The 12,326-nt window shown below is 50.6% G+C and overlaps 1 protein-coding gene across 3 annotated transcripts in view; it reads left to right on the forward strand.

The window, feature by feature from the left end:
* The window catches only part of LOC139763544 (uncharacterized), a 79,450-nt gene that overhangs the window by 20,427 nt on the left and 46,697 nt on the right, over window positions 1–12,326 (forward strand). The window lies entirely within an intron of this gene.

Here is a 12,326-nt window from a genome sequence, read left to right on the forward strand (position 1 = left end):
TTTATTTCCTTTAAGAAAAAATGGAATCTACATGAAGTTGTAACGGTGGTTTGCAGGATTAGCAACGAAGAAAACCATATTGTCGAGATGAGAATCAGATTCAAATTCTATATTGTTTTCAGTTAAGTCTCTGTGGTTCAAGCAGAGTCAGGGTAGAACCCTTTTAATTCCATCGTAAATTTGGTCTCTCGTTCGATTACGTCGTAGAAACCCAAGGATTTCCCTTCCTGCCGAAAACAAACTCCCAAGAGAGGTAGGTGTTGCCCTCTGCTCCCTCCGTCTACGTCTGGGTTAGTCCCAACCCGCCGCCCTCCGCCACTGCCTCAGGAGAGAGCTGTCTGATGGACTCCCGATACTCACGTCGTAATTACAGGCTGTTGAATCCCGTCCGCGTCACTCCCTCTTTTAACCATCATTTCTGCCGGGTCTCTCCCGCCTGCTGCTTTTAGCCTTACAGTGCCCCTTGACCTCATAGCTTCTGATGCTTCCTCCACCCACCCCCCTGCAGCAGGTATCCTCTGGATGTTGTGTAGCGTGTACACTGACGAGCTCCTGATGCAGCAAGTTGCGTGTGTGTGTGTGTGTGGGAGTTGGTCTCTCTTGTGTTGCATTTCTGTTTCTTACGCTGCCTTCCCCCTTCTGCTCTCTCTCTCTCTCTCTCTCTCTCTCTCTCTCTCTCTCTCTCTCTCTCTCTCTCTCTTACTTATATACTTGTCCCTCAGCCCAGAGCCACACACACACACCCACCCGACCCTCAAGTTTCCTGCGAGTCTGAGGTTCAGTCTTGAGGTCTTTTACCCGATAGTATCAATCTATTGTACGGCTACAGCTGCCTCCCCGGCCACTGCCTTAGAGGTCATAGTTCGGTGTCCAGTTTCACAGTTTTCGTCCAATAGTCAGCAACCTATCACACCCCGCAAGATGGATGAACAGCTCATCAGACGTCTTTCATAAGGGTAAAAAATCCTGAAGGGTTCGCAGTCCTGGCGATGGTTATCGGGAGATATTCATTATTTTGCGACGTATTCAGGTGAAGGTGAGGTGCGCCTTCCCTTATCTGTGTTGTCATAGGGGTGATGCTGCTGGGTCCCGGACGCGCTGAACCACAGGAATCCCCCTCTCTTTAATCTGTCGCTCCACGCCTTCTGTGGTGCTGTAAGGGTTCCCAACGCTCGTTCTACCCCAGTTTAGAGCGGTGTCTAGCGCAGTTCCTGGTATCGCGGAGCAGCTGAGATAAAGACGGGAGTTATGACGGACAGAGGCGACCGCTGGACGAGCATTCGAGATCGTGGTGACCCATTGTCGCTCGCCTATGAGGAGCAGATGCACACGAACCCAACCTTGTTCTTCCGTGTTGCTTCGCAGGCGTGTCGTAGATCCCCCCACACGATAGGTCATGCCCGAGCTTCTATCTCAAACTATTCTCGCGCCAGGGTCCTTATCGATGCAGGGGGACGAGCTCTGCAAGCGGCCAGCCAGAGATAAGGAGAGATAGCAAAAACAGAGAGAAATTACAGTTTTCAGATAATCTAAAGCGACGTCTTTTTTTTTTCCCCCACCACACACCACACTAAGAGGCTGCCTTGCCCCGGTCCAGTGACGCTGTGTTTTCACAGATGATTTGCCAAGTGTGCCAGGCACTGAACTACTGTATCCCATCATCATCCCCCCCTAACAGTATTTTCCTTTTGCTGTTGTTCCTCCTCAACTTTCACTCTGCTAGTCATGACGGCCGGACCCCAGCTGGTCATAGCGGAAAGATCTCTGTGGAGTGTCCTTCCCTAGGAAGGCTTTCGGTCTGGTCTGTTTCGCCAGTGTTTCTGTGTGTGTGTGTGTGTGTGTGTGTGTGTGTGTGTGATCTTCATGTTACATTTGACAGTTCATCTACCTTGTGGTCCCTTGTGTTCATTTTATCATGATGAATATTTGTAACAAAGTTTTCTGAGTGTCAAATCTTAGAAAGACGACGTTACCCACAATCTCTATTCTGTTTTCACTTCTTTTCTCTCCTCTTTCTTCTTTTTCTTCCTCATACACCTACTCTTCTTACATATGGTTTCTCTCTATTATTCCTCTCTCTCTCTCCCTCTTTTCCCTCGTCTTCCCTTCTGCTCCTACTGTTGTAGTCAGCGCGATCCTTCCCTGATAGTGTTGGATCTTAAGGGAAATCTTGCAATCCCCTTGTGACATCCTGCTAAGGGATTTTACGGGTCCTTTAAACTCCTCGTGTCAGATGAGACGATAAACTCTGCCTTTCCTTCCCTAGTTCCAGATGAAGATTTCTCTCTTATGCATAAATGGCGATATGTTTACGAATATATATATATATATATATATATATATATATATATATATATATATATATATATATATATATATATATATATATATCGTAATAGCTATAGTTATGTGTATCAACACATCGCAACACAATCATTGGCATGAACAGATCGGCACGCCCTAGATGCACACGTCTGCAACAGTGGGATTATCTTCCTCGCCATTTGCCCTTCTCTTGCGTCTTGCAACGTTAAACCTTGGGTCACTTTTCCTCCAGACCACACTATATACGACCAGCATTTCACGCCTTCCGGCCTCGGTGCACCAGACCGCCGCGCGCCGCGGCCATGCAACACGCCACGGGAGGGTTGCGTATGTTGCAAGGTTGCTCAGCTCTTTACCTGGCCACAGCAATGATGGAAGTTCCGATAGGTCTCCTTCGCCGCTCGTGTTCCTAAGTACTAAATACTTTCTTCATTTTCCACGAGAAAATAATTATCTTTAGTGGTTATCTATTTTGTTGATGATCGAATGTCTACATTTGACTTGCTGTTGCACAGGTGAAGACCGTAGAGTATAATAATATCACCTTACTAGTGTTGTTCTATGCTTTTCTGAGGCTATCAGTAATCACCTCAAAGCAGACGATTACGTTTTTCTACGACAGCGATCACTGTTCACAAGGGAATATGAAGAACGTGCTGGTTATGTTTGAGTTGAGGAGGTCGTACATTGGTGATGGTGATGGCTGCTGTCTATTGCAAAGGTCAGAAAATATAATAATGTTCATTTTTCGAGCTATACTAGTTCCTATGTGTTGTGGACACAAGGGGAAAAGAGAGTTGAGTGTAAATTTTTCACATCAATTTCCCTTCTTTTTCTCCTTTTGACTTAAATGGTGATGTTATTCCTATGTTTATGGAACATATGAACGGTCGGTGCTCGTCTCGTGCCTCAAATGCCAGTGTAAACGCGACGATGCAACATAAACGCCACAGCCAGTAAGCAAACGCCACTACCAGTACGTGACGTTGTAACCTGATACACTATGGGACCTTGCAGCTATGGACTGCTTACGTATAATGTCGGGTACAACCTACAGGCCAATAGGATATAGTGCGACTTTCTGCGCACCTCGGCCCTGCGGACACCTTCCAACCCATATGATTCTGGGGCAGATAGCTAGACGGGGGCGGCTGCTGCGGGCGTCTTCAGGTCTCCGTGGCCTCCGCCCAGCAGCTCCACCCGGAGCTCAGGGCCGCACATCGAGGAGATATACTCATATTTCGCCATATACAAAACCTGTATTGCGCACCCGCACAACATAAGGTCTCCCCACTGTTGGCTTGAGAGTGAAGAAAAAAAAAGGCAAAGATTAAACACTCACCGAATACTAGAAAACTCTTGGTAAACATTTCTTACGACGCTGCGAGATTCTTCGGTCTCCGAGATGGAGAGAGAGAGAGAGAGAGAGAGAGAGAGAGAGAGAGAGAGAGAGAGAGAGAGAGAGGCAGGGAAGGGCTTTAAAAGCCCCATTAGTGGGACTCAGCCTCGTCGGGAGTGATATGCGAGCCGGCAGAATAAAGCTGTCAAGGTGACGTGGCCAGACCTTACGACTATTCAGCGGCGTGACCCCCACAAAAGCCTGTGTGTAGACCTTCCACCCGGCTCTCCAGCAGGATCGCTATGGTTCAGAAGTGCGAGGCGAACAGTGTTTTTTTTTGGGGGGAGGCGAATGGATCGTGTGACAGTCTCTGGTTTTAGCCGTAGACATCTTAGGAAAGGAAGAGTTAGAAGGGGCGAAAGGAGGCTTTAAAGACGCGACTAAGTAGCGGCAGGAGTACGTACCTAAACTGCTCAGTTCTGATACCGTTAAGGTCGAGAGAGGCCTCATCTTAGTGGGTCGCTTTCCTTCATCTCCAGTTACGCTTAGATCATCGTGAACTCAGATGAACCTTGTCCCTTCTAGCGACTTTCGGGATACACTGCCGGTTACAAAACTGCCCTCTTAAACCCAAACATAAAACCTGCAGCCGGAGTCATTAACGGAGCGAGATAAGGGCCGGGATTTGATACTGCCAAGGGCTGTCGGGAGATGGGGGAGAGGAGGACTGTGCCAGTGTGGCTGTCGGGAAATCAGATTATCTTGGGGCAGCGCTGCGGGACGCCCTGACCCCCAGGAATCACCTTACCACAGCCCCACACCCGAAGCCCCGACTCCACCCAAAGCTGCAACCCCACTCACCTTCCACCTACTGCCTCCCCCGAATTGTGGAGAGCTACCTCCTTCGCTGGCTCCTTACCAGGTCCATCTCTGCATCCTGAAGGACGCAGAGAGAGAGAGAGAGAGAGAGAGAGAGAGTAAAAGGGCGTTGGGGGGAGGTGGTTTACGTCTTAAAGTTAGTTTATGATGTGACTTGCTTGAAGCACAAGCTCTGAGCATGTAGTCATTTCTGTCCTACGAGAAATTTTTACAACCACGATTTGTTGTCTACAAGTTTGTACGTCAACTTATTGCCACTCAAACCTCGACGTCTCTATAATGAATCCTCCTCCTCCTCTTCCTCCACTTCCACTTCCACCTCCTCCTCCTCCTCCACCTCCTTCTTTTCTTCTTCTTCTTCTTCTTCTTCTTCTTCTTCTTCTTCTTCTTCTTCTTCCTCTTCTTCTTCCAAAAACCACCTCTGAGGTACAAGCAAACAGGTGGTCAGTTCATGGAATGAAGTGAGCAGAGTGAGCGAGCGACAGCGGAGGGCGGGTGCTTTCTTATCTCGGGAGGCATCAGCGGCTAGCGCAACACGACCCCCCAACACCCCAAGAATAAACACCCGTAAACCTCGCCAACGACTTCATCCAGCGGCCGCTCGAAGTCCCAAGAAAGGCACCCGTCATGCGGGGAATGGCTACTTTACACCCCTCGTAATCATCACGTTCTTCCTCAGAAACGCTGTGGAAATTGTCGCATCAACAGACGGGTCTTTAAAACTCTCCCTTGACTGTATCTATCTTCGTGGAGCCTCTCCGGTGGAGGTCCCTGGGTCTTTCGTCTGGAGAGGCTGCAAATAGTGACTTGGGGAAACCGCTGGCAACTTGTTTTGGGCCTGATGATCTACGTCGTGATGATAGAGACGAGACACCTGGCTCCGAACGCGAGGGCTGTATAACACACACACATACATAGACACACACGAGGTGTGGTTTTTGCCGTACTCTGCCTTACCGAGGTTACACAGCGAGGCTGTATCACACTCAGTTGACGAAAGAGAGAGTACAGTCTCGTCAAAGAACTTCTGGCTTCAAAAGAGTCCATACTGTCACGAATACGGAGTGTAGAGCGGCCTGGAAGGTGCAGGAGCCCCTAGAACACTGAGAAAGGGGAGGAAGGGGGAGGGGGTGCTGAGATTGAATAATAATAATGATAATGATAATAATGATAATAATGATGATAATAGTAATAATGATAATGATAATGATAATAATGATAATAGTAATAATGATAATGATAATGATAATAATCATAATGATAATAATAATAATAATAATAATAATAATAATAATAATAATAATAATAATAATGATAATGATAATAATAGTAATGAAATACGAAGAGGGTCAGAGTCAAACTCACTCTCTGAGTCAGTTTCCACATAGTGCCCATAGTCGGCAGTAATAAACACTGCATTTCCTACGGCCTTGATAGAGGGGCGGCTGGAGGGCAGAACGCCTTCCCCATGTTCACTATGGTTGAGTGAGTAAAGCGCTGATTTAGTATTTCATGGCTCGTGAATCTGAATCTCTGGTGATAAATTTTATCTTTCTTTTCTTCTAATTCAATTCTTCACCCATTCATCTATTATCATTATTACCATTATTATCATTATTACTACCACTACTATTATTACTACTACTACTATTACTACTACTATTATTATTATCATTACTATTATTAGCATCATTATCATCATCATCATTATTGGCATTAGTGGTTTTAGTAGTTATTCTATCCCTAAGTTGAGTTCGACCAGTGCCCCGTCAGAAGTGACGTAAATGCTACGAACTTGGATTCAAAGGTAAGGCGCAGGAGCATCGTACTTCAAACAATCGCATTCTTTTCGAAGACTCTACTCCTCGCTCCTTACAGTCCATTGGTGCGTTCTCATCTCGAATACTGTGTTTGGTTTTGGTTACCCGACTTGAATAGATACAGACGAGAGGGAACACTGTAGCGAGCTATCAAGATGGTTCCAGGACTGAGAAACGAATCCTATGAGAGCCGAAAATCTATTCAGAAAAGAGTTTATGAAGCGATCTGATACGAGTATCTGAAAATCATCAAAGACTTGGTCAGTCTGAACCTATGCAGTCAAGGTAGTTTTCGGTCTGATTTCAGTCGTAGTCATGGATCAGAAATTCTGGGCCAAATTTTTTTAAAGGGAAAAACCTTTTTCCCCCTTTTTTAAAAAAAAAAAAATAATAGTAGAAAACAAAAAAAAATTTTTTTTTTTAAAAAATTTTTTAAAAAAAAACCCCCAAATTTTTAAAAAAATTTTTTTTTTAAAAAGGGCCTTTTCCCCTTTTGGGGGGGGGGCCTTTTTTCCCCAAAAAAGGGCCAAAAAATAAAAAGGGGGGGGGGGTTTTTTTCCCCGGGGGGGGAAAAAAAAAAAATTTTTTCCCAAAAAAAGGGGGGGCCCGGGGGGGGGGGAAAAAAAGGGGGGTTGGGGGAAAACCCCCCAGGGGCCCCTTTTGGGGGGGAAAAAAAAAAACCTAATTTTTTCCCCCTTTTGGGGGGCGGGGCCAAAAACCAACCGGGGGGGGGGGGGGGAAAAAAAAAAAAAGGGGGGAAAAAAGGGGGGGGGGGAAAGGGGGGGGGGGGGGAGAAAGGGGAAAAAAGGGGGGGGTTTGGGGGGGCCAGGAAAGGGGGGGCCCCTTTTTGGGCCCAAACCGGGGGGCCCCCCCGGGGTTTTGGGGGGGCCCCCCCCCCCCCCCCCTTTTGGGGGCCCCCGGGGGGGGGGGCCCCCCCCAACCCCGGGGGGGGGGCCGGCCGGAAAGGGGGGCCCCTTTTGGGGGGGGGGGAAAAGGGGCCCCGGGGGGGGGGCCGGGGGCCGGCCGGAAATTTTTGGGGTTGGGGGGAAAAAAATTTTTTTGGTGGGCCGAGAACCAGTACCAGGAGGCCTCAGTTGCTGGTGGGCCGAGAACCAGTACCAGGAGGCCTCAGTTGCTGGTGGGCCGAGAACCAGTACCAGGAGGCCTCAGTTGCTGGTGGGCCGAGAACCAGTACCAGGAGGCCTCAGTTGCTGGTGGGCCGAGAACCAGGTACCAGGAGGCCTCGGCTGCTGGTGGGCCGAGAACCAGTACCAGGAGGCCTCAGTTGCTGGTGGGCCGAGAACCAGTACCAGGAGGCCTCAGTTGCTGGTGGGCCGAGAACCAGTACCAGGAGGCCTCAGTTGCTGGTGGGCCGAGAACCAGGTACCAGGAGGCCTCAGTTGCTGGTGGGCCGAGAACCAGTACCAGGAGGCCTCAGTTGCTGGTGGGCCGAGAACCAGTACCAGGAGGCCTCAGTTGCTGGTGGGCCGAGAACCAGTACCAGGAGGCCTCAGTTGCTGGTGGGCCGAGAACCAGTACCAGGAGGCCTCAGTTGCTGGTGGGCCGAGAACCAGTACCAGGAGGCCTCAGTTGCTGGTGGGCCGAGAACCAGTACCAGGAGGCCTCAGTTGCTGGTGGGCCGAGAACCAGTACCAGGAGGCCTCAGTTGCTGGTGGGCCGAGAACCAGGTACCAGGAGGCCTCAGTTGCTGGTGGGCCGAGAACCAGGTACCAGGAGGCCTCAGTTGCTGGTGGGCCGAGAACCAGGTACCAGGAGGCCTCAGTTGCTGGTGGGCCGAGAACCAGGTACCAGGAGGCCTCAGTTGCTGGTGGGCCGAGAACCAGGTACCAGGAGGCCTCAGTTGCTGGTGGGCCGAGAACCAGTACCAGGAGGCCTCAGTTGCTGGTGGGCCGAGAACCAGGTACCAGGAGGCCTCAGTTGCTGGTGGGCCGAGAACCAGTACCAGGAGGCCTCAGTTGCTGGTGGGCCGAGAACCAGTACCAGGAGGCCTCAGTTGCTGGTGGGCCGAGAACCAGGTACCAGGAGGCCTCAGTTGCTGGTGGGCCGAGAACCAGTACCAGGAGGCCTCAGTTGCTGGTGGGCCGAGAACCAGTACCAGGAGGCCTCAGTTGCTGGTGGGCCGAGAACCAGGTACCAGGAGGCCTCAGTTGCTGGTGGGCCGAGAACCAGTACCAGGAGGCCTCAGTTGCTGGTGGGCCGAGAACAGGTACCAGGAGGCCTCAGTTGCTGGTGGGCCGAGAACAGGTACCAGGAGGCCTCAGTTGCTGGTGGGCCGAGAACCAGTACCAGGAGGCCTCAGTTGCTGGTGGGCCGAGAACCAGGTACCAGGAGGCCTCAGTTGCTGGTGGGCCGAGAACCAGTACCAGGAGGCCTCAGTTGCTGGTGGGCCGAGAACCAGTACCAGGAGGCCTCAGTTGCTGGTGGGCCGAGAACCAGGTACCAGGAGGCCTCAGTTGCTGGTGGGCCGAGAACCAGTACCAGGAGGCCTCAGTTGCTGGTGGGCCGAGAACCAGGTACCAGGAGGCCTCAGTTGCTGGTGGGCCGAGAACCAGTACCAGGAGGCCTCAGTTGCTGGTGGGCCGAGAACAGGTACCAGGAGGCCTCAGTTGCTGGTGGGCCGAGAACCAGGTACCAGGAGGCCTCAGTTGCTGGTGGGCCGAGAACCAGTACCAGGAGGCCTCAGTTGCTGGTGGGCCGAGAACCAGTACCAGGAGGCCTCAGTTGCTGGTGGGCCGAGAACCAGTACCAGGAGGCCTCAGTTGCTGGTGGGCCGAGAACCAGTACCAGGAGGCCTCAGTTGCTGGTGGGCCGAGAACCAGGTACCAGGAGGCCTCAGTTGCTGGTGGGCCGAGAACAGGTACCAGGAGGCCTCAGTTGCTGGTGGGCCGAGAACCAGTACCAGGAGGCCTCAGTTGCTGGTGGGCCGAGAACAGGTACCAGGAGGCCTCAGTTGCTGGTGGGCCGAGAACCAGTACCAGGAGGCCTCAGTTGCTGGTGGGCCGAGAACAGGTACCAGGAGGCCTCAGTTGCTGGTGGGCCGAGAACAGGTACCAGGAGGCCTCAGTTGCTGGTGGGCCGAGAACAGGTACCAGGAGGCCTCAGTTGCTGGTGGGCCGAGAACCAGGTACCAGGAGGCCTCAGTTGCTGGTGGGCCGAGAACCAGTACCAGGAGGCCTCGGCTGCTGGTGGGCCGAGAACCAGGTACCAGGAGGCCTCAGTTGCTGGTGGGCCGAGAACCAGGTACCAGGAGGCCTCAGTTGCTGGTGGGCCGAGAACCAGGTACCAGGAGGCCTCAGCTGCTGGTGAGCCGGGAACCAGGTACCAGGAGGCCTCAGTTGCTGGTGGGCCGAGAACCAGGTACCAGGAGGCCTCAGTTGCTGGTGGGCCGAGAACCAGTACCAGGAGGCCTCAGTTGCTGGTGGGCCGAGAACCAGGTACCAGGAGGCCTCGGCTGCTGGTGGGCCGGGAACCAGGTACCAGGAGGCCTCAGTTGCTGGTGGGCCGAGAACCAGGTACCAGGAGGCCTCAGTTGCTGGTGGGCCGAGAACCAGGTACCAGGAGGCCTCGGCTGCTGGTGTGCCGGGATACAAGGTACCAATACAACAAAACAAAACAAATGTTGTTAGGCAGGAAAAATAAATCGTGAGCCTTGATGAGTCAACGCATGCGTCATGCAGGTGGTACACCTCATCTTAGTATGCTTCTGTCGTTCATTAGTAAGCACGACGACACGACAGTGAGGCGCTTGAAGGCACGACGTTGCTGCCCAAGGGCACGACAAAGCGATACTTTAAGCACGACGGTGCGACCCTTAAGCACGACCCTTGGGCACAACAGTGCGACCTTAAACACGATAGCACGATCCTTGAACACAACGGTGCGACCCTTTATCACGACCCTTGGGCACAACAGTGCGACCCTTGAACACGACAGCACGACCCTTAAGCACGACAGGTGCGACCCTTTATCACGACCCTTGGGCACAACAGCGCGAGCCTTGAACACGATAGCACGATCCTTGAACACAACGGTGCGACCCTTTATCACGACCCTTGGGCACAACAGTGCGACCCTTGAACACGACAGCACGACCCTTAAGCACGACAGGTGCGACCCTTTATCACGACCCTTGGGCACAACAGTGCGACCCTTGAACACGACAGCACGACCCTTAAGCATGATAGGTCGTTCCTTGAGCACGACGGTCAAGTTCAAAGGTCCGGCTGTGTGGAAGGGTTATACCGCCGTGAACAGCTTTCGAATCCATCGTGCTCAAGTTTCGAACCATCGTGTTTACCTCAAGGGATTTAAAGGATTTGTTCAGGTCCAGGTGTTCTGAGGAGTGTCTCCTTTTACCACCGAATAACTGGAATGATTAGAAAATAATAATCATACTTGCTGAACGCCACAGCTTAAGGTAATTCGGGAGAGCGATTATCACACCTATCTGAGTGATGTCACCACCCTATAAGTGGAGTTGATAAGGAGTTTCCGAGCTTTATATTGCCACTTACCACCCTCTTGTCATTCCCTTTAGAGCCAGTCGGGGGCGGTGGTATGGCCGTGTATGCTAAACGAACGATCTTTTGCCTCTGATTATCTTGTCCTCCATAAGGCGAAGGACTCGTAGAGCTGTAGAACATGAGGACCAAGACGAAGTCTCTCGACCAACTGGATTATATATTTTTCTCTGTTATAATCAATCGACTTGTGAACGTAAATGGATGGCGACTGTGCAATGGATTGGTAGATGTGGGATGTGAGGAGATGGGTCACCGGCGACATAATACAAGGTATTCTAGAAGTATATTTCGCACGACCGAAAAGCCTAATATATATATATATATATATATATATATATATATATATATATATATATATATATATATATATACATATATATATGAGCCCTTCAACTAACCCCCTTCTCCTAATATGTCGAAGACGCAAGTGGCTGATCGACTAAAGATACATGTGTGTGTGTGTGTGTGTGTGTGTGTGTGTGTGTGTGTGTGTGTGTGTGTGTGTGTGTGTGACTGGCCTATAAAGTCTTCGCCCATCCCATAAAAGTGGCATTATGTATCACCAGATCGCCCCTTTTGAATTAGGCAGAACCCTGGCAGGATAGTGACACGCAACAGAGAGAGGTCATTAAGGTCGAACCTGAGATAGACTACGAACGTTATCCGTCCTTAAAGGCTTACACACCACAGTCTTCCTCCTGCAGGAGGCCATTTCATGAATCTTTTTCTTTTTTATCTTTAGACGAATGTAATAGCGGAGGAATAATACTCCTCTCCATGAAGAATGCCTTCGCTTGAGAATCCCCCTCCACTCCACTTCACCACACACCCCACACCCAACCCCAGCCACCACCAGCCTCCAAACCTCTTGGGCTTTGTTTTTGTCTTGCAAATGAGTACGATGCATTATTCAGTCGCAGCCACAGTAGCTGTTAGCAGCTTCCAATCTATTCATTCCCTGGGCCCCGAGGAGCCATAGGCGAGGAACTCAATGCAAAGGAGCGGGTTCATCCTGAAGGGGTATAGGAAAGCCGTCCTGACGGTCGTAGTCACGTTCCTTGACCTGCTGGGGTCTCCTCTCTTTCCAAAGTGGTTCTTCCGACAATGAGACACACAATGTATTTCTCCGAGGGAAAAGATTATCCACACCAGCGCATCACCTGTGATGAACGGCGGGAAGGAAGATTAAGATATCTCTAGAAACAAAAAGGCATTTACCTTGTGGATATAAGACTATCGTTTTCATTTTTCCCTTTTGGATATATTCTGTAAAAGAAACTTGGGTCCATGTCATTCCTCAGCCGCACAAGCCCATACGCAAATAAACATGTCTGTGGTATTTTCTTATCTGTGAGTAAATGCATGAGGGAAAGGGATTTTGTCGTGTTCGTATCTTCTTTATTTTCTTGTGGCGTGTTA

Source organism: Panulirus ornatus, chromosome 47 (assembly GCF_036320965.1).
Source record: "Panulirus ornatus isolate Po-2019 chromosome 47, ASM3632096v1, whole genome shotgun sequence".
NCBI classification, from domain to species: Eukaryota; Metazoa; Arthropoda; class Malacostraca; order Decapoda; family Palinuridae; genus Panulirus; species Panulirus ornatus.